This window comes from Lissotriton helveticus, chromosome 3_1 (genome assembly GCF_964261635.1).
Source record: "Lissotriton helveticus chromosome 3_1, aLisHel1.1, whole genome shotgun sequence".
NCBI lineage: Eukaryota > Metazoa > Chordata > Amphibia > Caudata > Salamandridae > Lissotriton > Lissotriton helveticus.
The window spans coordinates 2020359306-2020385777 of NC_136061.1; the positions used below are offsets into that span (position 1 = coordinate 2020359306).

Sequence of the window (26472 nt, forward strand, 5' to 3'; positions counted from 1 at the left end):
CAGCTTCTTGTGGAACTCAAGAAGTGAGGAGGAGGCTTTTATGTGGTGAGGGAGTCTTGCTATGTCTTGGGTGCCATGCAGGATAATGAGCAACCTCTAATTTCTTTTTTGCCAATACGAGGAATGTGTGCGAGTGAGAATGAGGCATGTAGGAAATAGGTTTTTGTTGCAGTAATCCTCCCCCACTTTTTGCCTGGTATTTGATGACGCTTTGACAGGAGTGAACTGGGTTCCTGCTAACCAGGACCTCAGTGCCAGTGTTATTTCCTCAAAACAAGGTAACTGGTCAATTGATCCCCAATTAACCATGCCTTTAGCACCTCTTTAGGTCCCTAGTAAGCGGTGCCCCTGGTACCTAGAGCATAGGTACTAAAGAAAAAGTTGCTTACCTTCTGTAATGATGTATCCAGTAGAGGCATATTCTAGTTGTAGATTCCTTATTGGCACACAAGGTGCAGATCAGTAACAGACATAATCCGGTGGCATGATCCGCAGGGCTTGAAGCCGGTCCTAAGCAGGGTCGAGATACTCGACACACCAGGAGTCCAAGACTCAAAAAGAAGTCGACAAAAGTTGAAAAATAGCAAGCCAAAAGACAGCTAAGGCATAGCTCTCTCCGTATCAGCCCTGAGGCTGGTAGCGGAAAAAGAAAAACAGACGTCAGTGCACATGGGCAGCGTCTATATCGGTCCCACAACGCCATTCAGGCGCCCACGATGCCAATGACAGAAGTGGAGCCTCCTGATGCCACTGACCAACGCACAGGGGTACTTCTCTTGAAAAACCTCCGGATCCAGACTGACACCTGGAGGAAATTCTAAAGGTAAGGAATCTACAACTAAAAGTCTCTTATCAGATCAGGGTCTCTGGAGCTGCAGCATATCTTGTGCCACTCTAAGGGACCCAGCATCGAACTCAGGCAGACTGCCACTGCGGGCTGCATGAGAAGGTGCTCTAAAAAGTGAAAGCACAACATAGCCCAGACCATGTGTGCTATGTCCCCTAACACTGCATGTAATATTTCTAAGTCACCCCTACAGCAGGTCTTACAGCCCTAAGGCAGGGGCATAATATTACATGTAAGGACATAACTGATTGAGCAGATATGCCCCTTTGCTGGCCAGTTCAATTACTGACCGGTCAAGTGAACAGGAATGTAATCTTCAGGTATGACCTGGGCACTGGTCGAAAAGCGCTTCCAGCTACATAATGGTTTCACTAAAACCTATGGTGTTTGCTATCAAACACCTCATATAAATAAACCCACACTGATTGTAGTGACATATTTATTAATACATGCACCCAGAAGGTATCTCAGCGGTACTCACTGAAAACCTATAGACCTCTAGTGTTTTGGCTGACTGGTTCTGTCCAGCCTGCCAACACAGACCACGCTCTCTGAGGTAGGAAACAATGCAAGCTCTGGCAGGAGGTGTTATCACTTCCTCCAAGCAGGATGACTAGTAACCAAAATATCAAGGTAGGAGGTTTCAAAAGCCCCCATCATCTTTTATATACAACCCAGCTTCCCCTAGACAGGGAAATGCCACCCACTGCCACGGGCCTATTTGGCAGCCTGACAGCCAGCAAACTTAGCTCGTCAGGAGGTGTGTTAACCTTCAGGCTAGTACTACCCCTAAGGTGTACTAACCCTAAGGTGGGCTACATGAAGTGAACACGGCTAGGAAAATTCTGCCATCTTAATTTTGGGTGATATTAGGTCCTCTGGTCAGGGTAATGCCCTCTTACCACAGGAGGTGGTCATATAGCTAGTGTAGTCACTAGGCATGGGTGGTAAAATCCGTTCCGCTTGCGGAATTTGTGTAATTTCGCTTTCCGCAGAGAACGTGAAATTGCCCAAAATTCTGCGATCCGCGACTTCGCGAGATTTTTTGCTTGTTTGCGTTCTCAAATGCGTGTTCCGCGTGTTGGCAGAATTTCTGCGTGTTCGCGGAGATTTTTTACCATTTCGAGGAGATTTGCTTACGCGTTTACGCAAATTCCGCCCACCCCTAGTAGTCACCCGAAAGGTAGGTAGCCCATTGGCTACTACCGGACACTCCCTGAAACGCCCCTAAAGCAAAAGTTACTTACCTTCGGTAACAATATATCTGTAAGAAACAGTAGTTAGTGTTAGATTCCTTACCTTAGAATATCCCCAGGCGTTGAGACTGGATCCAGAAAGTTTTGCGTAGCAGTACCCCTGCGCGTCGGTAGGCGTCGTCTGCGGCTCCGCGTCCGTCGTCGGCGTCGTGATCACTGGGATGACGTCGTCGGAGCACTTAGACGCCGCACTCGCGCGCTGACGTCAGTTCTTGTACATAGCTTTCCGATCCAGGAATGCAGAGCCATGCCAGAGACCGTCACTGGTGCCATGAAACTAGGGCCCTGAAAGGGATGTCCTTAACCCTAGATATCGGTTCACATAACGGGGAGGATGGAATCTAACACTAACTACTGTTTCTTACAGATATATCATTACCGACGGTAAGTAACTTGTGCATCTGAAAGAAACAGGTTAGTGTTAGATTCCTTACCTTCGTATAGATACCCCAGCAATACCAACCCCGGTGGTGGGTCTGTGAACCAGGATCACACCAGAAAGTTCCGGAGAACGGAACGGCCGAAAAAGCCATCTCTCCGGACTTGGCTGTCCAGGCAGTAGTGTCTAGCGAACATGTGCAGCGAAGCCCACGTAGCTGCCTGACAGATGTCCTGCAAGGGGACTCCCCGAACCAGGGCAGTAGTAGCTGTGAGAAGTTGGCCTGATATATGATGCTCACTAGTTCTAGTGATGACCTTGTATCAGACCAAACAACCCTTATGGTGATTGGTTGTAAGTCAACCGTATAGACCAGCTATCCTAGTGGTAGCATGGACAAAGCAGTCTTAGGCTAAACTCTTTTGGCATGTGAAGCCAGCTGTTTTACCACATATAACCCCTTGAATACCAGATGAAAGAACACCACACAGGTTGTTATGAAAATAAACAGTATATTTATTAATGACAAACACCTCTGAACACTTTATGAGGTCAGAGGGCTAAGCACATGACAATCTCTTACGAAAAATACTACAAGTTGCACAAAATTACAATGGTGCCCTAGGGGCACGACAAACCATATACTAAGTAAGTGGAATGTGAAAGTCGATAGAAGGAATGGAGCTGTCCAGAGGCTGGAGGTTCGCTAGGACTAAGCTATCTTCACCTTAGGTAAGTAATAGGAGGCCCACGGGACACGTGTGCAGAGTGTGAACTCACACGCGAGATGCGTAACAACGTCTATGGACAGTACAGTTCAAGTTAAAGGTGAGTACGGACAATCCTGACTAGGTAGGACTAAAACGACTGTGGAACTGGACACTAGGACAGTTAAACTACCCTTGAGCACCGAAATGCTCTCGTTACCTCACCCACGGGCTGCGGGTGCATAGGTGTCAAAGTGTGTCGGGTTCTCGCGTTGAAGTCTATGGAGCCTGGAAGAAAAGATGCTGCAGGCGACCAGGAGGAAGAAGTCTGGTGCGATCCAAGGGTGGATCGGTGAAGAAGAGGACCTGAAAGCAGAGGGGACAGTGTTCAAAGTCACTAGCCAGTGACCGGTGTGGAACCAGGAAGGAACCAGATGCTGTCGTCGCGATCAGGTGCAGAGTGGACGCTTGTCTCTGCAGCCACGTGGATCAGGAGGTGTCTTCTGCGACCAGGATGGAGGCACGAGCTGTCCCACGCAGGCTCCCGCTGTCGGCGGTGTTGGATCCGGAATCGGCGTCAACAGGCCTTGGCAAAGGCAACCCACGCGGTGAGTGGAAACGGTGTCTGGAGTGGACCAGGAGGGTCCAGGGTGCTCCTCTTTTGGAAGAGAGCAAGGGCCAGTCTGGAGCAACCAGACCAGCAGTGAAGTTGTCGTGGATCGTCGTCTAGGAGGCCACTAGCCAGCCGGCAAGTGACCAGACAACGCGTCAAGCAGCAAACAAGCAGAAGGGCCCCACGCAGATCTCGTGGATGCTGGAGGGCTGGTCTTCGGTGCAGGAGCTGCTCGGGGCTGGGGCTTCTCTGTCCCCAAAGCACTTGGTCGAGTTTACCTCGGGAGTCGTGCTGAAAGCGAAGTGCAGGTTCTTTCAAGATGGCTGGTCCCACGTGTCAGTCGCACCCACGGATCTCAGCTGTGCTGCAGATGTAGGTAGAGGTCGGAGAGGTCTGGGAGTCCGGGTCTCGTCGGGCTCTAAAGTCTGGATCCTCGAGGGAAGACGACAAAGTGAAGCCGCTGGACGCTTGATGGTGCCTGCAGTTGCAGGGTGGACACTCCTTGCCCACAAGGGAGTTTCTTCAGTCTTCTGTGGAGCAGAACGTCGAATTCCAGAGTTTCTTCTTGTAAAGTTGTTCAGGATAATCTAATCTGGAATGGGACCAGCTCCTACCTTTATTCTCCTAAAGGGGGCTGCACTACTGACTTGGTCCCTCCCCTGGGTGGGACCAGGAAGGGGGGTGGCTACACCCCCTATCCTTTGTCCGGTTTCGCGCCAGAGCTGGGGCTGGGATGCCCCAGCAACTGGTTTGAACCGGTGTATGCACAGGACACCTTGTGTGCCCCGGGCATGTCTCATTCCTTTCAGGCCTGTCCTACCCAATACACAAAATCCTGTCTGGGATGGTGCTAGCACCTCCCAAGGCAGGAAACCCTTTGTCCAAGCCTCCCTCGCTGGAAGGACTCCCAGCAGCAGGAGGTCAGACTTGTGTCTGTGGTGGTGGCATCCATTTTGTGATGCCAAGGCTCGAGTTAACTTTAACCGGGGTTCTCAGTTACATACATGTCGTGTCCCTCTAGAAGGGTGGAATGCTACCCCCGTCACCAGAATTGGCGAGGGGGTAGTATTCCAATTCGTATGACACCTTACTCGACATGTTTTGATAATGCTATACCAAAGTTAGCATTTAACCGCGAGGATTATAATGCACTTAAGAGTATATGGTATAGCGTTATCATGGAACAGCTATTAGGACTTGGTTCCGCAAGCTGCAGACGGGCTCAGCTCATGCCAGAGCACCATCTCACATAATTCCAAGCACTCTGCCTTCAGGATTGATAAGGCCTGCCATAGGAGTGACTGATAGGAATATATGTGCCCATTTTAGGGTTAGATATAGGTATACTATATCTATAGCAACGGGTGATTACACCACCTTGCCCCAGCTGTTGTGCAGCCAGTTGTGTCTGTTTAGATGGCCAGCCAGGGGTGGCATAATACATGCTTCAGCCCCTGGTAGGCCCTGGGTACACCTATGCCCTGGATACCTAAGGTACACTGTACAGGGACTGATAAGGTGGCCCAGTACCAATTGGTAAATGCACCTAAGGTACATGGTTGATAATTTAGAGCGAGAACAGCTAGGCTGTGGGTCTGATTAGCAGGCCCACAGCCAGGGAAAGTCGTAAACCAGTGAAGCAAAAAGCAAAAATCTGGGGTGACCATAGGATTGCATACCCCACTCTCCTACAGTAGCCGCCGTGGCCCAAGTGGAATGAGCCCTCAGCCCAACAGGAGGCTCCTTTTCCGCCAAGTAGTAACAGACCTTGATGCACAACACGACCCACCGAGAGATGGTCCGTTTGTGCACCGCCCGTCCCTTCTTCGCTCCCACGTAACCAACAAAGAGCTGGTCGTCCACCTGGAACTGGCGTGTGCGGTCTAGATAAAAGGTGGGCAAGGTGATGGACTGCCCGATATGAAAGGCTGTAACCACTTTGGGCAGGAAAGAAGGATGAGTTTCAAGACAACTTTGTCCGGATGGACAGAAAGGAAAGGAGGCTTAGAAGATAGAGCCTGGAGCTCACTCACTCTTCTGGCAGAGGTGATGGCAACCAGGAATGCAGTCTTTAGAGTCGGAAGACGAAGAGGGCAATTGTGAAGGGGCTCGAAAGGAGCGCACATCAAATAGGTTAGAACAAGGTTCAAGTCCCACTGAGGCATCACGAAAGGAACAGGAGGAAACATGTGCGTGATGCCTTTCAAGAATCAATTTACAACAGGGGACTTGAAAAGAGAAGGCTGATCAGGAAGCCTCAAGAAGGCAGAAATGGCAGAGAGGTAGCCCTTAATAATGCCCAGAGCAGAGCAATGCTGGGCAAGAGAAAGAAGGAAGAGGATAACCTCTGAAAGGGGGGCATAGAGTGTATCCAAAACCTTTGTTGTGCACCATGCCACAAATTTGTTCCACCTGCAGGCGTATACCGATTTTGTGGAGGGACGCCTGCCTGGCAGAATCACATCACAGACTTCAGGAGGCAAGTCAAATGGCCTCAACTGCTGCCGCTCAATCACCATGCATGGAGGTGGAGGCTGGCCAGGTTCGGGTGGAGGACCGTCCCGTGCTGCTTCGACAGAAGGTCCTCCGGAAGAGGCAGACAAAATGCTGAGTAGCTCGGGATACCAATATCTTCGTAGAAGTGGTATAGGCGGAAAGGTGTAAAACAGACCGCAGCTCGACTCGCGACGAAAAGCATCTCGGAGCGAGTGGCGCCTTGGAAATTCCAACGCACAGAACTGATGACATTGCGCGTTCTCTTCAGTGGCGAATAGATCTAACTAAGCCCACTGCTGAAAGAGGCCTTGCGCCACGTCCGAGTTCAGACGCCATTCGTGATCCATCATGCACCGGCCTCCTGACAAAGGGTCCAAGACCCCACCCCGCCCTGTTTGTTGCAATACCACATGGCAGTGGTGTTGTCCGTGAACACCTGCACTACACTTCCCCGGACAGAGGGTAGGAATGCCTTCAGTGCAAGCCGGATCGCCCGCAGCTCCAGCAGGTTGATGTGGAGCCAGGACCACAGGCCTCAGATCTCCCTCTCTCCCATGTGGCCCCCCCATCCCAGGAGGGACGCATCCGTCACCACTAAGTGCTCCGGTTGGGATAGGGAACTGTCTTGCAGTGCCCTCCGAGATCCAGACGTGGTCGGACAGGTCGCCCTGATGCTGTGCCCACTGAAACTTCAGGTCCCACTGCAGAGCCCGCATCCGCCACCGGGCGTGATGCACCAGAAGGATGCAGGAGGCCATCAGCCCCAGGAGCCGCAGCGTCAACCTGACCGAGACTCGGGATAAAGGCTGAAAGATCGGAATCAGAGCCTGAATACCCTGAAACCGCTGTTTGGGGGGATAAACCTGAAACTGCGCTGAGTCCAGAACCGCTCTGATGAAAAAGAGCTTCTGAGAGGGGCACAGGTGTGCTTTCGGCACGTTGATGGAGAACCCCAGCGAGTGCAGGAGGTCGGCCTTAGTCTGGAGGTGGGAGACGACTGTCTGGGGCGAGCCGGCCTTCAACAACCAATCGTCGAGATAGGGGAAGACTGAAACCCCCTAATCTGCGCAGATGAGCTGGGACCACCGCCATCACTTTCGTGAACACCCGTGGGGCGCTGGTAAGGCCGAAGGGGAGCACGGTAAACTGAAAGTGCTCGTGGCCTACCGTGAACCGCAGGTAACGCCGGTGGGCCGGCAGGACGGGGATGTGGAAATAGGCGTCCTGCAAGTCCAACGCTACCATCCAGTCTCCTGGGTCCAGGGCAGCTAAGACCTGAGCCAAAGTCAGCATCTTGAACTTGTCTTTCCGGAGGAAGCCGTTGACGTTCCGTAGGTCCAAGATAGGGCGTAGGCCCCCTTTGCCCTTCTTGGGTACCAGAAAGTAGTGGGAGTAATAACCACACACTACTTCTGGCCCAGGAACGCGCTCGATGGCCCCCTTGGCCAAGAGGGCCGTAACTTCCTCTTGCAGAAGTGTCTAGTGATCCCCCGACACGTGGTGGCATGGCTGGAGGGGACGCCTCGAAGGGGAGGGAGTAGCCCCTTCGGACGATTTGCAGCACCCACCTGTCTGATGTGACAGTGCGCCACTGGTGGTGGTGATGGCGGACCCTGCCCCCCACTGGCGTCAGTGGGGGGCAGGAAGGTTTTGAGTAGGAAGGTTTTGAGGAGGATGCTGCCGTGGCGGGTGTGGACTGGCCTCGCCGTTGTCCCCGACCACCACCATGGCGGTTTCCAAGTCCGCCACCGCGCTGAATGGTAGTTTGCGGTCCGTGGCTGGCAAAACGTGTGTTTGGCGCCCCTTCCTTGGCCACAAAAGGGGCGAAAAGCAGCCGTTTGCTGGTGCGGGGCCGAGAGGCACAAAGACTTGGCCGTAGCCCTGGAGTCCTTAAAGCGTTCGAGCGCATGGTCTGCTTTGTCGCCGAAGAGGTGACGGGCATCGAACGGCATGTCCATAAGCGTGTTTTGGACATCAGCCGAGAAGTTGGCAGATCTTAACCAGGCTTGGCGACGAATTGCCACCGTCGTTGCCATCGCTCTGCCTAGTGAGTCAGTAGTGTCGAGTCCACACCGGATGGAATAACGCGCCGCATCTCGACTCTCCACAAGGGCTTGGCCAAGTTTAGCCCGGACCTCCACTGGGCATTCTGGCAGCACGTCCGCGACCGTATCCCACAGAGAGTGGGTGTAGCGGCCCAAGAGGCATGCAGTGTTGACTGACCGCAATCCGAAACTCAGGGAGGAGAATACTTTCTTTCCGTATTGCTCGTACCTCTTGGATTCCCAGTCGGGGGGAGCCGACCGGAATGCAGTCTGGGAATTAGAGGCCTGGATGACCAGGCTCTCAGCAGTGGGGTGGGTAGACAGAAAGCAAGGGTCGCCCGGAGCCGGGAGGTGGCGCCTGGCCACGTTCCTATCCACAGGCTGACCTGTAGCGGGCTTGGACCAAGTGCCCAGAAGAAAGTCTGATAAGGCATCATTAAATGGCAGCAGAGGCTCGGCCGAGCTTGACTGCGGTTTAAGGACCTCAGGGAGGAGGTTAGTCCTCACGGCCGCGACGGGGAGCTCAAGGCCCAAGGCCTTGGCCGCCATCATCAGACCACACTATAGGCAGCCCCCTCCTCCGTAGCCACGCCAGGAGGAGAGACAAAACCAGTGTCGGGCGAAGTATCCAGACCACCGGCCTCCCCAAGCTCTCCTGTCCAGTCCTCAGAAGACTGTCACTCACGTGCCAAAGGGTCCTCAGACCCCTCTCGTCACCCATCGCCTGGTACTCAGGCTCAAAGGATGGGGCCGGGTCATAGAAGTAAAAATATCCCAGCGGCGTAGAATACGGCGCCGAGGGGCGCCGCTCAGACGCCGGACCCGAAGCGAGGGTAGGACCAGGGACGGCGTCGTCGGCGACACCCTGGGGGCCAGCGCCGGCGATGTCGTAAGGTCGACCGGTGACGACCCGGGTCCAGAACCGGACCCAGCAGGACCCTGCGGCGTCGGGACCGAAGTCGCCAACAGCGCCGGGACCGAAGCACCCAGTCGGCGGAGCTGGGCCCGAAGGCGCCGCAGAACCCGACGGAGGGAGCGACCTCATGGCCATGAGGAAGGCCTCGATCTCCTCCGGCGTCGCGTTCTGCCCAGGGACCGGCGGGTGTGGAGCAGGCCACGACGCCTAAGGCTCCGACGGAGCCGCGGGGAGTCAGAAGAGCGATGGTGCCTCTTTGACTTCTTGTGCCTCTTACCTGAGGACTTCGAGCCCGAAGACCTGTGGTTCTGAAAATTCTGGACTCGAGAATAAAACTTTGTCGTAACATGACGAATTTAGTATCAAAAGACCGAAAATGGCTAGTACACTATGTACAAGCATTTTCGTCATATTCGAGTGACGATTTCACCTCGATATCGTCATTTTCGTCTTGAACCCTTGGCTTCCATTTTGTGTACGGCAGCCATTTTGTGGGTTGCCCTGACATAGGCTTATAATACAGCTAAATTCGATTCCAAAGGACACGTACACCTTAATTGACTTTTCTCTAACCTGGGCAGGTTGAAACCATTGCCCCAGGCCGAACCTGTTTGGTCAGTTCCTCTCCCAGTGGCCGAATGAGATAGCATCAAGGCACAACAGGCCATAAAACCCATTTCATCGCACACACCCTGCTGAATCTTGCTCACACCTGTCCCTGCTCTTTTCTCTCTCACTTGCTTTATGATGGGGAGGTGCCCATTTTTATTGGGGGTCCACCGATGATTTGTTGTGGGCTAGACGAACTGAAATATGGACATGTCATCATGACTCTGCTTTTCCTTTGTACTGAAAAAATGTGAATAGTATACTGTAAACCCAAGAATGTTTGCCTGAAGCTTAATATTTTGTATAAAAGAACTCAGGCCTCCAAATTAGCGGGTGTTTGTTTCGGTCTCCTCCGATCGGTACGTAAGATACTACCCCTTATTGCGTTTCCATCCAGGAAACTCTTAATCCAGGGCCTGATTATGTCTAGATTAGACTTTAGTAATGCGATCTACCTCGGTGCCCCTGAGAGCACTCTGAACAGACTCCAACAAGTTCAGAATGCGGCAGCACGAATGCTTTACAACATCCCGATGTCTCGTTCGGCAAAACCAGCACTGAGGGCGTTACACTGGCTGCCAATACGGGAAAGAGTTAAATTTAAATCCCTCTGCCTTGCACATAAAATCTTGCAAGGCAAAGGCCCCCCGTCCTTCAAAAGATGGTGATCCCGTATAAAGCCAGTAGAACCTTACGCTCAGACCAGCAACACCTGACTGCTGTCCCTAGGGTAAAAAAGGCCCGATCAGGAGGAATGAAATTTTCCGTTAATGTCGCCACTCTCTGGAATGCCCTCCCTCTAGGTCTTCGCGCGGAACCCTGTCTTCTGCGCTTCCGAACACAACTCAAAACTCTCCTCTTCTGCTAACCTGTTCTGTCTTTGCTACTTTTGACTTTTTCTGTTGGCAAAACGCCGGGATGCTCCAGGGTAACTGTGCGCTGTACAAAACCGATTTAATAATAATAATAATAATAATAAAAGGAGAAGCCTGGCTTTGTAAATTTGAGCAGTCTCCTGAGAATATACATCCTGTGTGTTGTACTTCTAGGACGCTTGTTACCTTGGTTGCAGCCAATAAAATCGATCCTTGACTTCACCTAGAAGACTCTGAGTTTCTGTGGTCTGAATCAGGAAAGAACCCGAGGTCTTTGGGTGTACCCTGGCACCGCTGGGTTACCGGTTTGGTACCGGTTCTGAAAAACCCAGTACCTCAGTTGGCGCCCAACGTTTGGGGCGATACCAACGGTACCAGTCCAGCCAGAGGTTCGTGAGGAGCTTCGTGTGAAAATTCTGGAGGACGGCCAACCACTTCATCGACCCCTGCATGTCGACGTGGTCCGAAGCTGCTGCGAGGTTCCCCGCTTCCCGACGGCTACAAAGGACTGCTGCCCTGGCTATCACCCTGATTTGGACCCTTGAAGTTTGGTAGAGCGAAACGATAAGACGAGTCTTCTGGTGACGTCATCGATATTTCAGTTAAGTATAAGTGGAGCGTCTCCCAGTCCTTAGTTGGTTTTAATTTGGAACTTGCAAGTGCCAAAGCCGAAGGACTCGTGTATTCACGAGAAATATCGTAATCGATAATCCTTTGAAGTTTGGAGCTAGACTAGAGAGCGAAGATGCCTGGTCTTAGACTTGGAAATTTGTTTTGTCTTGGTTCGTAATAATAGGGATTCCCGATTGGAGGACTCATGTCCGGTTCCTCCGGTTGGAACTCCAACTTACGAGTTATATGTGAAACATGGAGTAGGCCCCATCACATACAATGAAGTGTGGATCAAATACACCAGAAAAGATGGTGTTTTAAAATGGCCCCAATATGGTAGCTTTGATACCGAAATCTTAGATAACCTCGAAGTTAAACTTTTCAAAAAGAAAGCCCGGCCGGCGATGTTTGACTCTTTCCGCCTATGGCGTAAGGAAGCCAAACAGAAGGAAATTAAACTAGCGAAGAAAAATAAGAGAGAAGGGGGAATTTCGATAATGCAAGCTGCTATGCAGTTTAAAGACAATGAAGAAGAACAGATGAGTGAGCAGTTGCACAGGCAACGTAAAATGGTAATAGATGAAAGCAATCCAGTTTTGCCACCTCCTCAGCAAGATGCAGCAAAAGGGCTTGAAAAAGATCCCTTAATGTCGCATTTATTAAGTTCGCCACCCCCCTATGCGCAAAATGCCACGGCACCTCCGCAACCTTTAGTTGCGCAACCTGTGATTGCATTGCCTCCTGTTCCTCCACAGCACCCACCAGCTGTTCTTCAGCTGGCTCCTGCTCCTTCGGTGCAGCCTCCTCCAGGCCCACCGACCACATCTGCTTCACCTGTGCTTTCTACGACTTTGCCTAGTGCACCTTCTATTTCTCCTGATGCTTCCTCTGCTATTGTCTCTGCTCGTGCCTTATCTCACCCTGTTTCTCTGCCCGTTCTTCCGTCAGTTTCTCCTTCCGTTCGACAGAGAATGGCCAACACTGTTACTAATCTTTTCTCACCTCTTTTCGGGTCGCCTACTACGACCCCTAACACGGAACGAAGACAGTTGCAAAGTCAACTGCCTGACTATCGAGAGAGAGATTTACTGAATCGTTTAGCGCATAAATAGGTTATGGACACTGTAAGGTATGATGTAGAGTCCCACCAGCGGAGTAGCGCGAGGGGTAAGGCGGTGATCAGAGTGTCCAGACCTTATAGCCATTGGAGCAGCACCCCAACGCGCTGTTCATGAAGCCCACCAACCAGGCTTCACAAGTCATTGCACTTGCAGCAGACCGCTGTAGGCACACTTAGCCTATTCCTACAAAAAATTAACTTTTTTGTAAATAATTACAAATTTTTTTGTAGAAGAAGACGTGAGTAGGGAAGGGAGTTTGTGCCCCTGTCCTGAAGAAGGAGCCCGTCTCCGAAACATGTCGACAACATAGCACACCAGAGATCCTGTTCATTAACATAACAGGTTGATCTCGCCCTGCACTTATTTTTAATAGTACCAGCCAGAGTTCGGAATAAAACTTTTTTTCACTCAAGCGCCAGGTACCTTTTTAAAATTTTCCTTCACACCAGCGGAGTAGCGCGAGGGGTAAGGCGGTGATCAGAGTGTCCAGACCTTATAGCCATTGGAGCAGCACCCCAACGCGCTGTTCATGAAGCCCACCAACCAGGCTTCACAAGTCATTGCACTTGCAGCAGACCGCTGTAGGCACACTTAGCCTATTCCTACAAAAAATTCACTTTTTTGTAAATAATTACACATTTTTTTGTAGAAGAAGACGTGAGTAGGGAAGGGAGTTTGTGCCCCTGTCCTGAAGAAGGAGCCCGTCTCCGAAACATGTCGACAACATAGCACACCAGAGATCCTGTTCATTAACATAACAGGTTGATCTCGCCCTGCACTTATTTTTAATAGTACCAGCCAGAGTTCGGAATAAAACTTTTTTTCACTCAAGCGCCAGGTACCTTTTTAAAATTTTCCTTCACCACGTTTCCTACTCACCTTAATCACATACCCCACACACTGTACACAACACATAGCCAACCTGAAAGTGCTCCCGCGTATCCGTAGGTCGCAGCACGCCGCATCCCGATAGAGGGGTGCGAAGACCCCAATGATGAAGCATGACACCAAGGGGCCTTTTGGTGTGTGAGGGGTATTTTATCAAACACTGAGTGCTTCAATACCCATTGATCACTCTTCCCCTTTTTCCCCCCTGATGTTGGATTTCTTTTGTTTATTTATGATGTAGAGTCTGTCATGGAAGTCTTCCATCAATGGGAAGCACCGACGCAGAGATATGTTTTTGAACAAATGTGTGTTTTTCTCTGTGAGGATTTGGAAGACAATGATCTGGAATGCAATCCGCAAAAGTTGTGTCGTGTGCGGTTCGAGTTCGCAGAGGGCATGATTGTAGGGCCCGATGTCGAGAGAGCGGTTGAGACATTGTTGTCATTTCGGAGTAAGGGGGGCACTTCTCAGTCGCTATTTGAGCATGGCACATCTGGTAGGAAAAAGGCGCGACAGTACCCCATGAGAGAGGTTCCCCCACAGTGGAGGGAAGGGGACCTACAAGCTAACCCACCTATTCAGCCTCATTTCCAGCGGGTGTGGGTACATGTCCCATGGAGGCGAGCTGAAGTTTTAGCGCTTAAACAGACATTACCTGATCCCCGTAAGAATCCCGCAGGGTATTACAAAGAGTTGTCACAGACTGCAGGGTCATGTATCATGAATTTAGCCGATATCGATGTGTTATTTGGGAATGTTGTTCCACAGCCTTTATGGGTTAAGATTCGTCATACAGATCATGATCAGGAGTTAGGAAACTCATGGGCTAATATTACTGCTGCAGATGCCCGACAAGTTGGTGGTGCTAAGCCTGAGCCTTTAGCAGCTGAACTTCCTGGTAAAATAATTGATTACATGAAAACGATAATGCCTGCAATACGTGTAAATTGGGATAAGTTGTCTGCATGTAAGCAGAAGAAAGATGAAACAGTCTCAGATTTCTTCACCAGGTTTGAAGAGACTTTTGTCGACCACAGTGGTCAAGATATGAGCACAGAAGGTGGTCAGCGTTTGTTCGTCAATAAATTTGTGCACAATCTGCTTCCAGAGTTGTGTAAAAAGTTGAGAGATTCAGAAAGTTATTGGGCAGTTTCGTCTTCAGCACAGATATTGGCTACTGCACAATATTACGAAAATAGAGACAAAGACGAGAAAGATAGAGCAGAAAAGAAAACTAAAGAGTTGAAAACAAAGGTTTTGTTACAGCAAGCATATCCGCCACGTGGTGGTGGTGGCCAGAATAGTGGTGGTCAAAATAATAGTGGTCAGAGTAACTATCAGAATAATTATCAGCAGCCTCAACAGTATCAGAGGAACTCGCAAAGAGTCGAGTATACTCAGCCACGTGTCCCTGTAGGCCCCAACCAGTGTTCGTATTGCAAGGAAGAGGGTCATTTTAAGTATAGCTGCCCTATTCTGTTACAGCGCGCGAATGGTGTTTCAAACACAAGAGGTAGAGGTGTTCAGCAAGCGTCTAGAGGTAGAGGACGTGGAAATTTCCCCCAGAACACACAGTCTCTTCCACCTCAAAATTCTATGAATAGGTTCGATCAGCAGAATAACGCATCTGGTAGGACAGCCCAGTACTATGCTGATGATTACTATGCAGAAGATGAGCATTGGGAAGGTAATGATTGCTAGGACAGCCATAGACAAAGAGAGGGAGTTGTTTCAGTTCCAGTAGATCAGAGTGGACCTTACGTTGAGGTCATTACATCAGGTGTGTCAGAGCCTTTTCTGTTGGATACTGGTGCTACAAAGAGTTCTATTAGGCACTCCAAACTCCCCTGGCGCACCTTTGTCTGGCGAAATTAATGTATCAGTAGGTTTTTCTGGCGCCCCAGTTAGAAATCCGATTTCTGACCCTTTGTCCCTTTCTGTTGGACCTTGTGAATTCGAAGCACCCCTTATTCTGACAACAGGTTGTGGTGAAAACTTGCTAGGATTAGATTTGCTAAAAAGATTGTATGCGACTTTGTACTGTTCTCCTTCTGGAGTACAACTTACACTGGGTAAGAAATTGGTTTCTCCAATGTATTTTTCGAGAGACAAACTTCCAACAGAATTGTCATCTCTCCCTAATATTCGTTGCGCTACTGGTCCTAATGGTGTAGGTCTTTTGGAAATACCACCCTATGTTGTAACATTGAAAGCCAATGTTAGAATGCCACGAATTCCCCAATACAAAATCTCTAGTGAAGGTGAAAAAGCTTTGCTAGCGATCGTTTACGATCTAATTGGAAAAGATGTCATTGAAGAGACAAGAGGCAACGTTTGCAATAGCCCTGTTCTGCCTGTTTTAAAGCGAACTGACCCTTCCCAGCCACCTGTTTACAGATTCGTGATTGATCTTAGAGACGTCAATAAAATAGTTGTGCCACAATTCCCAGTTGTCCCCGACATTATTGACTATGATTCCATCTTCTGCCACTTGGTTTTCGGTGATTGACTTGAAGAATGCTTTCTTCAGCATCCCGATTGCTGAGGAGAGCAGGGATATTTTTTCCTTCAGTTTAGGAGGACGAAGCTTCCGCTTTAAACGCGCTCTTCAGGGCTACTGTGAAAGTCCATCAATATATAGTCAAGCTCTAAAAACACAGCTTGATACGATTGTTTTACCTGATGGCGCTACCCTCATTCAGTATGTAGATGATTTGTTCGTTGCTGCAGATACGGAGGAAATATGTAAGAAAGCCACGTTGTCATTGTTGCGTCATCTGTGTGATTTGCATCACAAGGTGTCACTTTCAAATTGCAATATTGTCGACAAGAAGTGACCTACTTAGGTCACCTCTTATCGAAGGAGGGAAGGAAACTGACCCCAGAAAGAATTCAGGCAATAGCGAAATTGAGTTTGCCAAGAACACAGAGAGAAGTGCGTGCTTTCTTGGGCATTACATCGTATTGTAGACAATGGATACCAAATTTTTCGTTATTAGCCAAACCTTTGGTGGCATTAACGTGTAAAGATACACCCAATCCCATTCCTTGGTCTGAAGAGTGTCAGAAAAGTTTTTTTGAATTGCGCACAGCATTATGTTCGGCTCCTGTGTTAGGTACCCCCAACTAAAGTAAGCCCTTTACATTGTATGTCCATGAGAAGGAAGGTTGTGCATTGTCAGTGTTGACTCAGTTGTTTGGGGACAAACAGCGTCCATGTGCATATTTTTCGTCGACTTTGGATCCAGTAGCTAGAGCGTTGCCAAGTTGTTTAAGAGCCACAGCGGCAGCAGCTGTTTCTATTCGACAGTCTGCTGGTCTGGTAATGAACAATACGCTAGTCGTGATGGTCCCACATGCAGTTGACACGTTGTTAAATAGAACCAAGACACAGCACTTAACTAGTGCTCGATTGTCAGGTTACGAATTAACATTGTTAGCTAGTCATGTGCACATAAAAAGGTGCAACACTTTAAACCTAGCTACGTTGTTGCCAATTGTAGAGGAATTAGATGCTTCAGAACAGCATGATTGTTTTCTTAGAACAGAAGAAGAAACGAAAGGGAGAATAGATCTTAGGGACACTCCTCTTGCTGAATGTGATGGTACATTATGGGTGGATGGTTCATGCTTCAAGCTTCCGAATGGTGACACGACTGCAGCATATGCTGTCACGACTTTGCATACAATTGTTGAAGCTGCACGTATTCCACATAATTAAGCTCAAGCAGCAGAATTGATTGCACTTACCAGAGCATGTGTTTTGTCTAAAGGAATGAAAGTGACTATCTATACCGATAGCCAGTATGCATTTGGTGTGGCTCACAGTTTTGGACGATTGTGGAAAGAACGTGGGTTCCTGACTTCGCATGGAGCTAAGATTCAGCATGGTCAGTTGGTGAATGAGCTTCTTGAGTCACTGACCATGCCTCTGCAAGTGGTGATTGTGAAATGTAGTGCTCACAAGAAGGTGACCGATGATGTTGGTCGTGGAAATGCATTTGCTGATGAAATCGCGAAAGAAACTGCAAGGAATGTGATGAGCCGAATGTATGTTGCAGGCCCTGCAAGATAGATGGGTTGGTGATGTTGGAATGTGTGAAGACACGATAGAGAGTGTGAAGTCCATTCAAGCTGAGGCCACAGAGAAAGAGTTGAGCATGTGGAGAGAAAGTACGGGTAGAATGGATGCAAATGGTTGTTGGATTGAATTGTCAGAGCATCAGAGATGGTTGTTACCCGATGCATATGTGCTTGCAGTGGTTACAATGGCTCATGGAATGGCTCATATCAGCGTGAAAGGGATTTGCAAGTTGTTGGCTCCAGTATGGCAAAATTCAGGAATTCCCAAGTGTGCAGAGAATGTAGTCAAGAATTGCATGGTGTGTCTGAAACACAATCCTGGTAGGGGAACCCCAACTCCAGCTGGTCATTTTGCACCTCCTACGTATCTGTTTGAGGTTTTGCAGCTAGATTTTATCCACATGGAAAGGTGCAACAATTTAAAATACGTACTCGTTGTTTGTGCCTTCTCAAGATGGGTGGAAGCATATCCCCCCAAAAAACAACACTGCCTTATCCACAGCTAAAGCCCTTGTGAAAGAGTTCTTCCCCAGGTTTGGAATGCCTAGAATGGTCTGGAGTGATAATGGGAGTGAATTTGTGGGTCGAGTGATGAAGAGAGTGTGTGAAGGGATAGGCATTCAACAAAGGTTCCAAGCTGCAAATCACCCCCAATCAGCTGGATTAGTATGGCACGCTTAAGTTAAAACTGGCCAAAATTCAAGCGAGCACAGGTCTTAAATGGCCTGATGTTCTACCCTTAGCACTACTATCAACCAGAATGACTGTGCATTCACGAGTGAAACTTAGTCCCTATGAGATTGTCTTTGGCCGCCCGGCCAACATATGGGGAGTGCCAAGGCCCACTAGGTTCAGCGAAATTGAACACCCTGTTTTGCTTGATTATCTGTATGAATTGACGGCTAAATTGCGTGTTTTGCATCAAGAGGTTCACGACACCCTGCCTCCTGTCTCCGAGACTCCAGGTCACGCAATCGACCCTGGTTCCTGGGTCCTCGTCAAGAACTTCCAGAGAACCAAAAACTACCAGCCTAGGTGGACTGGACCGCACCTCGTCCTTCTTTCCACAAGATCAGCAGTTCGAGTGGAGGGGAAGGCGAACTGGATCCACGGGATCCATTGCAAACGGATCCCTCTGACTGCCATATGACCAGTGGGTCCAGAAGGGTGTCGCCGACTCAGAAACTGAAACTGTGCCACGTTTTCTGCCCTTCAGTGATGCACGAGTAAAAGGAACACTTACTGAACAAGAGAGCGATAAACTTTTGCAACCAGCTGTATCACCGTCAATTCCATTGGACACTACAGAACCTGAACTCTTGTTCCAAGATAACACTATACCAGGAATACAACGGTATAATTTGAGGCCGAGACCTATGGACAAATAAAACATGATTCTTTTTCACCTCCAAATACTATTTTTGAAAGTGCAGCTCTCCCATCTGAGAAACTTGCTTATTTTTGTTTTTCGAACCGCCATCCGGGTTCCGCTGCTAGGGCCGCGATTGCCCAAAGTCTTTGGGGTGTAGCTGACGACGTTAGGTCGGCAGTTCTGGTTGGTCTAAGGGAGTTGCCCTGGACTGACAGAAGCATTCCTTAGCAGAATCAACCTCCCATCGCGGGCAGCACTTTAGAGAGGATGGAGTTTCTCGAGATGGAGAGTCCTGCCAAGGAAATGAACTTTAAACACAAGATTTGTAAAATAATGACAAAGAAAAGCTTTTTGATATTGTGCATTTTCATGTTATTCAGTGTGATGATATTTTTAATAAGTTATGTGTTATTCTCTTTTCGAGTAACATTTGCACCCACTACATCGCCTATACCTCCTCCTTCTACTGTTTCCCCACACTCTTTTCAACCCCTTCCTGAACACGAATCAGCTAGGAGATTAGAGTTTATTAATAACTCCTTTGTTCAGCTTTTGCACCAACACCAACTAGTAATGAACACAACTAACTGTTGGGTGTGTGGTCTTATGCCTCACACAACGGATAAAGGTATCCCATATCTGGTCCTACCATTCAGTCACAATGGTTCTGTGTGGGCATACAGGACAATGTTCATATATGCGCATGAAGTCTACCCCCTACGTTCTGTAACAGACAATCCTAAGAATAGTGCTCTAGTTAAGGGTATAGTAGACATGATTAAGGAAGATATTTCTTATGAGACTATCCCGAGAGATGAGACACTAGTGTACATAGGATGAAACGTAACCGGATATGGAGCTACTCTGAATGAGAAACAGCAAGCTAAGAGATCTTCCCCGATTTGGATTGTACCCCATCAGGGTCATCTGTGTCTGCAAGGTAATGGCACGAATCCCAGAGCTCAGTTAGGGAAGAGTATCTGCAGTAAAACGTATGTTTTTGCAGCCCAGACTTCCCCTTCGTTTTTAGCAGCTAAGGGTACCTATTTCATCTGCCATGATAGAGCCTATACATGGTTGCCCCCTGACTTTTCGGGCTCATGTTTTGTTTCGTTCCTGTTGCCTCCCACCTACACAGCAGCGGCAGATTACCACAAGACGAGGATAGTTAGAGGTGCCTTGAGTCAAGACGACACTGCAGGACAAGAATTTGGGGACTTCGTAAAGGGTTATCTGCCGTTCTGGGGACCGATGGCTAACAGCAGGAACATAAGACAATTGACAAGGGTGGTTGAATCCACTGTGATTGAAACTGGTGGTGCCCTTAGTAACTTGACTGCTGAGCTCCAGTCGGATCGACTTATGACCCTTCAGAACAGGGTCGCATTAGATGTCATACTTGCAGACCGAGGTGGGGTATGTAGATTGATCCAATCGAGTTGCTGTGTTTTCATTCCAGATAACGCTCCAACAGTGTACCAGGCCATCTCTAAACTGCATAAGATTTCCGAATCTATTCATGTGGATAAAGGAGATTGGTCTTTAATGGGATGGTTCTGGGAACTGATATCCGCCTGGGGATGGAAAATTCCGATGGTCATTGGGATGGCCTTAGCCATTCTTTTCCTGTTCTGTCTGTGCGTGCAGTGTGCTCCTGCAATATGTGGCCTCTGTGCTGCATCATGTGTAAGGAAACCTGTATCAAGAGACGAGCTAAGTACTAGAATGATGTTACAGCAACATCTCAATGACTTTAGGAATATAGACCTGGACTCAGATTAGCATGAGATTAGGTTAAATTGCCTATGTAAGGGCAAAAGGAGGGTTTGTGGTTCTGAAAATTCTGGACTCGAGAATAAAACTTCGTCGTAACATGACGAATTTAGTATCAAAAGACCGAAAATGGCTAGTACACTATGTACATGCATTTTCCTCATATTCGAGTGACGATTTCACCTCGAAATCGTCATTTTCGTCTTGAACCCTTGGCTTCCATTTTGTGTACGGCAGCCATTTTGTGGGTTGCCCTGACACAGGCTTATAATACAGCTAAATTCGATTCCAAAGGACACGTACACCTTAATTGACTTTTCTCTGACCTGGGCAGGTTGAAACCATTGCCCCAGGCCGAACCTGTTTGGTCAGTTCCTCTCCCAGTGGCCGAATGAGATAGCATCAAGGCACAACAGGCCATAAAACCCATTTCATCGCACACACCCTGCCGAATCTTGCTCACACCTGCTCTTTTCTCTCCCACTTGCTTTATGATGGGGAGGTGCCCATTTTTATTGGGGGTCCACCGATATCTGATGAAATGTTAGGCCTTGCCGGATGATTTGTTGTGGGCTGGACGAACTGAAATATGGACATGTCATCATGACTCTGCTTTTCCTTTGTACTGAAAAAATTTGAATAGTATACTGTAAACCCAAGAATGTTTGCCTGAAGCTTAATATTTTGTATAAAAGGAGAAGCCTGGCTTTGTAAATTTGAGCAGTCTCCTGAGAATATACATCCCGTGTGTTGTACTTCTAGGACGCTTGTTACCTTGGTTGCAGCCAATAAAATCGATCCTTGACTTCACCTAGAAGACTGAGTTTCTGTGGTCTGAATCAGGAAAGAACCCGAGGTCTTTGGGTGTACCCTGGCACCGCTGGGTTACCGGTTTGGTACCGGTTCTGAAAAACCCAGTACCTCAGACCGATGGCGACTCCCAGAACTGTGGTGACTCCGGCCCCGCGACCGGTCCTTCAACCTCCTTTCGGACCGGGACCTTGAGCGGCGTGGGGCGGTCTGCCGAAGCTCGGGTCGCTTACGGAACCGCTCCCCGTCTAGCTTTAGACGTCAGGGCCCGGCAGTCGGAGCAGGACTTGTCGTTGTGGTCCAGGCCTAGACAGAGCAGGCACCGGCGATGGGGGTCGGTAACCGACATCAGTCGGCGCAGGCCTTGAACCCGGGCATCCCTACCGGCACCGTCATAGTCGAGAGACTTCGAAGTAGATCAAAAAGGATCGTAAAAAGTTAGTCAAACATTGACTAGGGGACAACTTTTTCGGATCTGTGGTTGCTGGCGTGGAAAAAAGAACTGACGTCAGCGCGCAGAGGCGGCATCTAAGTACTCCGACGACATCATTACGCCGCCGGATGCGGAGCCGCGGACGACGCCTACCGACGCGCATGGGTACTGCTACGCAAAAAAAACCCAGGATCCAGTCTGACGCCTGGGGATATTCTAAGGTAAGGAATCTATCACTAACGAGTCTCTTTTAGATACTAAGCTACACCTCACTTACTTCTTCCCTTGTACTCGACATAGGTTAGGTACACCGGGGTAGGCATATTTTAGAAGCACCAGTTGAGTACTTTTAGTCTTTATTTATTAATGTATGTATTCCATGTTATTTTATATGGCTTAAAAACCATAACATGCTTTTACAGTATTATTTTATAATACTCTTCGTACTGTACGCATTATACTTTAGAACCTTCATAGTTTTTGCCCGTGTTAAGTGTTGTTTTGACCATCATTTGTGCTTGTATTTCGTAGTTTCTGCCCGTCTCCTTCGTGTTTCCCGCCTTCCTCGCCGCCCCCCGCTTCCCGCCACCACCGCCGACCCCGCCCCTTTTTTCTTCTGTTCCCTCCCCGCTCCCGCCTCCCAGCTGCTCCGCCCACCCGCGCACTTCGCCTTAAATGGCGACCGTGCGAACGCGCAGCGTTGACGCGCAGCGGGCGCGCCGATTGTGCGCCGAAGGCGCGCCAAAGGTAAGCCCGTCTGCGCCTGGACCGCGCCCAGTGCCAGGACCCCTGGCCCCCACCGACGGAAGCCGACCCGACGAACCTACAACGCCGCCGATCTCATCGCACTCAACACCGGCCGCATCCCAGGATGTCATCGAGCCGCCCCGAAGCACACCCACGGACCCTTCAGCTGCCACGCCTGCAAGTTCACCTGCATCCGGACTCATCCTGCACCAGCACTCGCCAAGCCGAACATCAGCAGCACCCACCTCAAGTGCATCCTGCTCAACACCCGCTCCGTCCACAGACACGCCGTAGAACTCTGGAACCTCCTCGACACCACCGCCCCTGACGTTGCCTTCCTCACCGAGACCTGGATGAACGCCTCCTCAGCCCCAGACATCGCCATCGCCATCCCGGAGGGCTACAAGATCATCCGGAGGGACCGCACCGCCAACCTGACGGGAGGAGGCATTGCCATCATCCACAGAGACACCATCCGCATCACGACCAACACCGACGACACCCTAACCACCGCTGAACACCTGCACTTCCAGATCCACACCAACCCGAAGACCACCCTCAGAGGCACCCTGATCTACCGACCCCCGGGTCCACGCACACGATTCAGCGAGGACATCGCCGACTTCGTCAGCCCGCATGCCCTCCCCTCCGCCGACTACATCCTCCTGGGGGACCTCAACTTCCACCTGGAGAACAACAGCGACCGCAACACCATCAGCCTGCTCGACAACCTCGCCAACCTCGGACTCAAGCAACTGGTGACCACCCCCACCCACCTCGCCGGACACACACTCGACGCCGTCTTCTCATCCAGCAAAGACGTCACCTTCAGCCACGCAACAGGACTCCACTGGACGGACCACAGCTGCGTCCACTTCAGCTTCAAAAGAACGACGATCCACCACCACCAGCAACAGGTTGCCCGAAGAAGCTGGAACAAGATCACAGCCGACCAGCTCACCGCTTCCCTGAACCAGCACCCCCCCGCCAGCTCAGCGAACCCCAGCCAGGCCGCCGACAACCTCACGAAGTGGATCAACAACGGCGCGGACGAACTCGCCCCTCTGAGAACCCCGCCCAGCAGACCCTGCAGCAGAAAAACACCATGGTTCACCGACGAACTCAAGAGCTCCAAGAAGAACTGTCGAGCCCTCGAGAAAGTCTGGAGAAGGGAACCAACTACGGACAACATGACCACCCTCAAGCTCGCCACCCGGAAACACCACCAATTGATCCGCGCCACCAAGAAAAATACATACAAGGACCGGCTGGACAACAACGCACACAACTGCAAGGAACTCTTCAACATCGTGAAAGAGCTCTCCAACCCCAACGCCGGAAACAATGACATCACCCCGTCGCAAGACCTCTGCAACTCCCTCGCGTCCTACTTCCACAACAAGATCGCGGACATACACAACAGCTTCAGCAACCAACCAACGCAAGCCACAACCGCAACAACGCCACCCACCACCACCCTCCGCACCTGGACTCCGATCAGCACCGAAGACACCATCCGCACAATGAACTCCATCCATTCCGGATCTCCGACTGACCCCTGCCCTCACCACGTCTTCAACAAGGCCGACGCTGTCATCGCACCCCACCTGCGGGACATCATCAACACCTCCTTCGACACCGCCACCTTCCCTGAGAGCTGGAAGCACGCCGAACTCAGCGCTCTTCTCAAGAAACCCACAGCAGACCCCACCGACCTCAAGAACTACCGTCCCATCTCGCTCCTCCCGTTCCCGGCCAAAGTCATCGAGAAGACCGTCAACAAACAGCTGGCCGCCTTCCTCGAGACGAATGGATCCCTCGACCCCTCACAGTCTGGCTTCCGAGCGAACCACAGCACCGAGACCGCCCTCATCGCTGCCACCGATGACATACGAACTCTGATGGACAACGGAGAAACAGCGGCCCTCATCCTCCTGGACCTCTCCGCGGCTTTCGACACTGTCTGCCACCGCACCCTAGTACAGCGCCTCGGCAACATCGGAATCCAGGACAAGGCACTGGAATGGATCACCTCCTTCCTCGACGGAAGAACACAGAGAGTCCGCCTACCACCGTACAAGTCAGAGGCCACCAAAGTCATCTGCGGCGTCCCTCAAGGATCCTCACTGAGCCCCACCCTCTTCAACGTCTACATGAGCCCCCTCGCGGCCATCGCACGCCAACACAACCTCAACATAATCTCCTACGCCGACGACACCCAGCTGATCCTCTCCCTGACCAACGACCCCGCCACCGCCAGAGCCAACCTGCACGAAGGGATGAGAGAGGTAGCCGAATGGATGACGACCAGCCGCCTGAAACTGAACTCGGACAAGACGGAGGTCCTCATCCTGGGCTCCTCGCCCTCCGCCTGGGACGACTCCTGGTGGCCCCCCGCCCTGGGCACCGCACCCAAACCGACGGACCACGCACGCAACCTGGGCTTCATCCTGGACTCCTCCCTCTCCATGACCAGACAAGTAAACGGCGTCTCCTCGTCTTGCTTCAACATCCTGCGCATGCTACGTAAGATCTTCCGGTGGATCCCCACCGAGACGAGGAAGACGGTCACCCAGGCCCTCGTCACCAGCCGACTGGACTACGGCAACGCCCTCTACGCCGGAACCACCGCCAAGCTCCAGAAGAGACTCCAGCGGATCCAGAACGCCTCGGCCAGACTCATCCTCGACATCCCCCGACGCAGCCACATCTACGGACACCTGAGAGATCTGCATTGGCTCCCGGTCAACAAGAGAATCACCTTCCGTCTCCTCACCCACGCGCACAAAGCCCTACACGACCAAGGCCCGAGCTACCTCAACAACCGGATCAACTTCTACACTCCCAAGCGCCTCCTCAGATCAACCAGCCACGCCCTCGCCGCCGTCCCCCGCATCCGAAGAGCAACAACAGGAGGAAGGTCCTTCTCCTACCTGGCCGCCAAGACCTGGAACTCACTCCCAACCGACCTGCGCCTGACCCAAGACCACCTCTCCTTCAGGAAGAAGCTCAAGACCTGGCTGTTCGAGCAGTAACGGCACCCCCCCCCCCCAACCCAGCGCCTTGAGACCCTACGGGTGAGTAGTGCGCTCTATAAATGACCTGATTGATTGATTGATTGAACCGGTATTATGATTGTAGCAGTTCATTTCCTCTGCATGAGAAAGCAGACTGTTCAATAAATACTTTTATTGAAAACGCCCGTCTCTCTATTTCTCTGCACCTCTGGTGAAACGAAGCCTGCACGATTGACTGAGTGAAATATCTATCTATTGTTTCCGCGACTCTAGAGATACATTTCTTATTCTTGGGAAACAAAGTTGTCATGTTTATGCGGTTGTCAGAAACTAATCCCTTCTTGTTCATTCGAGAAAGTTTCTAGTGACCTCTGAGCTAGCTGGCACTCACAATTAAGTCGAATATATTCGATAGAGACCTAGTCGACCGTAGTCCTTAGTCTAAACTACAGTATATATTATTCCAATGCGCAGAGCCTATTGGGAATATAGGAACTACACTACAGAATGTTCCTACAGCGAAACAGTTAAGCACACTGACTTTCCCTTGCATGTGTCTCCTCACATTATAAAGTCCATTCCACGTCACCACCCAACTCTGCATAATCCCTGCCACAACATTCTATGTGTAACAGCTCCTGAGCTGCGCACAACAGGAATCTCCCCAATGCAACCCATACATGGGTGCACACAGATGTGCACCCGTGTCCACAAGTAACAAGTCTGGTGCCCCTTACCCTGGCTGCAGCGCAGCAGCCTTATCTTACAAGGAGGACACCGGTGAAATCCATTTGCAGTCCATTTTATCATGCGTTCACTGTGGGTGAGTCCCAGCATATGAGGCTCTCCCACAGTAAAAGCTCAAAAATCAGA

The 26472-nt window shown here is 50.3% G+C and overlaps 1 protein-coding gene across 2 annotated transcripts in view; it reads right to left on the reverse strand.

Annotated features, from left to right (window-relative positions):
• The window catches only part of CHD2 (chromodomain helicase DNA binding protein 2), a 2197496-nt gene that overhangs the window by 1046859 nt on the left and 1124165 nt on the right, over positions 1 to 26472 (reverse strand). The gene's annotated exons all lie outside the window — the stretch shown is intronic.